General features: G+C 37.3%; 1 pseudogene; it reads left to right on the top strand.

Moving 5' to 3' along the window:
* The first annotated feature begins 463 nt into the window (after nucleotides 1-463).
* LOC136398256 (zinc finger protein 211-like) lies at nucleotides 464-1,805 on the top strand (annotated as a pseudogene).
* Nucleotides 1,806-4,526: the final 2,721 nt, after the last annotated feature.

The raw sequence follows: 4,526 nt of genomic DNA, 5'->3' as shown, positions 1-4,526 counted from the left end.
AATGTGGGATTCTCAGTGGAATTCCTTGTAGGAAGGATGAGGCCCTGCAGGCATTGCCCTGACATTAGATCAGTGGTTTTCAACTTTTTACACTTGGGAAATGGTGAAAATAGAATTATTGCTAATGCAGAAATTATCCTGATCATAGCTAATTTGACTAATATCATTGTATCTGTAATATTTCTATAACATCAGGGTGGTTAACTTTCTTGTGGATCAACATGAAATTTGTAGTGAATCGGTTCATAGACTAGCCATTGAAAAACACTGGCTTGATTCTCATTTACCTGCCATCCCTCTTAGCCAGCTATTGTTGCTGAGGGCAATAAGATTGATTAACCGAACTGGGCTGTCTCTGAACTAAAGAGTCCTGGAGAGAGAGTTGTGTATAGAGAAGATGTGTAAGGAGTAGCATTGTGGGTTCTCAGAAATACTGTTATAATTTTATTTGTATTAATTCCTACATGTTGGTGTAACTTTGGGAGATATTGCCCTCTTCTTCTCCAGGAAGGAATGGTGCCTTCTTAATGAGGCTCAGAGACGCCTGTATCTGGATGTGATGCTGGAGAACTTTGAGCTTATGTCCTCGCTGGGTAAGAGCCTCACTATCCCCATTGAGGTGGACTAGGATTTGCATTTCCCTGTGCCTTCTAGTCCCTGGAAGATTCATGTGTTTACATGTGGACTGTGGGCACTACTTGCTTTTGCAGTTTTCTGGGTACTTGCTGCTTTCGTAAGACATGTTGGTTTGCACTTTTCTCTTTCCTTTGTGCAGCCCCAACACCTGATCTACTGAACTCTTTTATTGGTGTTTACATCATGTGGCCTAATATAATTGATTTTTATGAGTTTGAGCACATTCAGATTACTCCAGCAGGAAACATCCTTCAAAAAGCCTTTTGTGGAAGAAAAAGTAGTAGATCTACCCTTTATTTTTGTGTCCCATTGTTTGCTTGCATCTTTGCTGGGTCTGGTCTTTACTACTGACTGACTTTTGAGGCCAAGTAATGGGTAACTACTGTTTCTTCAGAGTTTAACTTACATTTCTTGAAAATCATTTCATAAAATAATGCCTGACAGATGTTCATTTATGTTGAGAAATGTTTTTTCCTAGAAGGTCAACATGTAATTCTCCAGCATTTTCTTTTGTTCAGGTTGCTGCTGTAAATCAGAGGATGTGGAGGCTCCCACTGAACAGAATGCTTCTGAAAGGGTGCCACAGGCAAAGGATCCTAGTGTGGCTTTGCCTTTGCAGAATAGCCACCCGTGTGAAAATTGTGGCCTCATTTTGCGATTTGCTTTCAACTTGGTTGTGCTGCAGGGATCACAGGTGTTGAAATGTGGTACATGTGAATAACTATTTTATTTCAGTGCAAAGTGTAAGCACCATGAGAATCTGTATATGAAAAAGAAGCATTTTGAAAGACATGTGGACAGAGTCTCACTTGCTAATTGCCACAATTTTAATTTGTCCCACCTGCTTTTTACATGACAGGAGGTAGGGCTGGACATCCTTACTGAATCAGGACATCTCCAGCAGCAGGCTACTCATACCAGGGACAGGCCAGATGAAGTCTCAGTGTCTGGGTGACTTTGCAAACAGGAAAAAATTATTATCAAAGAATTCACACAGGAGATAGACCCTATGAGTGCAGTGAATGTAGGAAATCTTTTATCACAAGAAAGGCTTTCTATTGTCATCAGAGAGTTCACAGTGGACAAAGGCCTTATAAGTGTAGGAGACGACTCTGCACCAATATAAATGGCAGTTAACTGCAGAGCAAGGGTTAGGTGAAGACAACAGATCTTGGAGTATATTGGCCATGGAGAGACAATGGCCAGGGTTACTTGAATGCATGTACGCAGGATTCTTGGAAGAACGCCTCTAAGAACCAGATGTCCTTTGTGATTGATAAGCTCTGGGGCTCTGACTCTTCTTGTGTCCTTGTTCATGAAAAGAAACAGTAGATGTGCAGGGTTGGGGATGAAGCAGATGGAAAAAAAAGCTTGTGTAACTTTCTAGTTTGCTGAGCTATGAGTTTTGGAACTCAATAAATATGCAGTGGCGCAGTTTCTCGGAGCTGATTCCACATAAGAGTTTCAGCCCTCTGCCCAGTTGTTTAAATTTGGTGTGTCTTTTGCCTCACGAGTTCAAATTGTGAATAAATTCATAACATCTGGTGCCCAATGTGGGGCACATTCCACAAATGGGGGCTGGAAGAGGTCAGAGGTTGCAGTCTCAGGACCATCAGACTGAAGGGGGTATAAGACCGCTTGGTAGGTAAGCAAATTTTTTGAAAGGCAAAGTGATGGGAAATTCTCATGCCAGTTTCTCAATAGAGACCAAAAAATACATAAAACTACAGCAAACATTATTAGAGGGTTATGGTGTAACTGTAAATAGTAAAAATATTGTTATTAATTAAAAATATAAGAAAGCATTGTTACTGGTTTCAGCCACAAAGAAAGGCTACTTTAAGTTTAAAAACCTGGAACCAAGTAATGAGAGCTTTATGGCATGATCATCAACAAGAAGACACTATTTCTCTTTCTGTTTGGTCTCTTTGTAATTTAATTTATTTCACTTTGCAGCCATTAGAGTCTAATTCTGAATCCTCATGGCTCATTAGGCAATGTTTGATATTGATTATGATTAAGTAAAAAACTGATATAGTTTGAGCAGTAACTGTTAAAAGGAGAGAAGGTTGAAGCATTACATCAATTAGTACAAACTCATTTAGAATTAGGACATATAGAGGAATCACAAAGTCCTTAGAATTCTCCAGTCTTTGTAATAATGGAAAAAAAATACTGATTTTCTTTAATGTTTTAGTTACAATCCTCTGAACTATCATTTTGTTTTTTTCTTGTTCTCTGCCTGGAAACTGAGGTGAGGAACATATGTTGAATCTGACTATAGAAAATATCCCAGCAGCTGCCAAGAAAATTTTCTTGGGGAAATTTTGTTTAGTTCCATCTATCATCAGTCCTTCTGTCAAAAAATGCCCTGATTAAAATCAGGCAGGGATCTTCTATTCTGACTGTGCTCTGAAATTCCAGGTTTCTCTCTGGTTTGTTTTGTCTGGTTTGTCTGATTCTAATTTCTGTTTAGTTTTTGTTTGATGTCTAAAATTTAATTTTAAGGCCTGAATTAAGTTCTTGCATTCAAAAATTGAAAATGCTGGCTCTTACATTGAAAAAATAGTTTCATCCATATATTTTCTGTTTTAAAATTAAATTGTAAGGAGCTCTCAATTAAATTTAAATTGAATAGAATATAGGTCCTTAAGACTTGTTAATTTTGTTAATGCTTTGTAAGGTGTATTTAAAGTTAAAAGTCAAATAATAATTCAAGTATTAAGATTAATCAAAGTTATATGTTATACTTGTGTTTCTGTACTAAAAATTGTCTTGTTTGTGTGTAAAGATATGCTCAGATCTGTAAAACAAAGGAATTAAGCAAAATTAAGTCATTTCAAGAATTTATCTCAAACTGCTTCAAGTAGTTGGCTGTTTGTCAGGCCTATTCTGCAAAAGGGGCCTTGAGGAAAGTGGGAATTTAGTTCCTCTGATGCCCTATAATAAACTTAACAATACAAAAGACTTTTAGATATAGAAGCTAACGCATCTGTTATTACTAAGCAACATTAGTTTTCTTTCTAGCCCACTTATGCAGTTGTCACTAAGCTGCAAGGTTTGGGGCAAAGTTCCTAACAAAGCTCTAAGATTTTTTTTTTACAATGGGAAGATAACAAGGGTCATTTGGTATCTGATGAAGAAAAACATTTATCTTGTAAATAGTTAAAGGAGCGACTTTTTAAATTACAGTCTAAACTTTTTGACAAGTTTTTTATACTCAATATGACCAAATCCCTGTCAAAACTCTTAAAGAGTTTGAATGGCGGCTTGCTCCCAGTATAGAACTAACTGTCCTTATAAGCAGGGAGTGCTATCCTCCTTCATAGACTCGAATATGTTATCTCAAAAAATTTAGAAATGTGGGCTTGGACTGTTCTTTCAAAAGTGAAACAGTTACAATTTATGACTTAGTAGAAGAATCAGGCTTGTATTCAAGCTAATTGGAATGCTAGCACTAACTCTTTTGTTAATATTAAATAAAATGAACTTTTTAGACAGAGACAGTTTGCTAATTTACAACAGCAATGTAGGCCAAATATAGGGGTGAGAATTTGCTCTTATCTCCACAGATATGGGAGACCAGTAGATAACATCCAGAAAATTGAAGCCTCGGCATAAGACATCAGAAGAAGAAATGAAGAGGCTAAGCCTAGAGCCAAAGGTTATTAGAGAAATAAACTTGAAGGCAACTACAACACAAAAAGTTGAACTGCCGAGTTGACACTTTATCCACTGTGCCACCACAGGTCAGATAACATTATATGGAGTGAAATAAGTAAATCAGAAAAAACTAAGAACTATATGAACTCATACATAGATGAGACATAAAAATGAGGCTCAGAGACATGGACAAGAATGTGATGGTAACAGGGGGTGGGGGGGAGGGG

This window comes from Saccopteryx leptura, chromosome 3, assembly GCF_036850995.1.
Source record: "Saccopteryx leptura isolate mSacLep1 chromosome 3, mSacLep1_pri_phased_curated, whole genome shotgun sequence".
NCBI classification, from domain to species: domain Eukaryota; kingdom Metazoa; phylum Chordata; class Mammalia; order Chiroptera; family Emballonuridae; genus Saccopteryx; species Saccopteryx leptura.
This window is presented reverse-complemented; position numbering and strand designations above follow the sequence as displayed.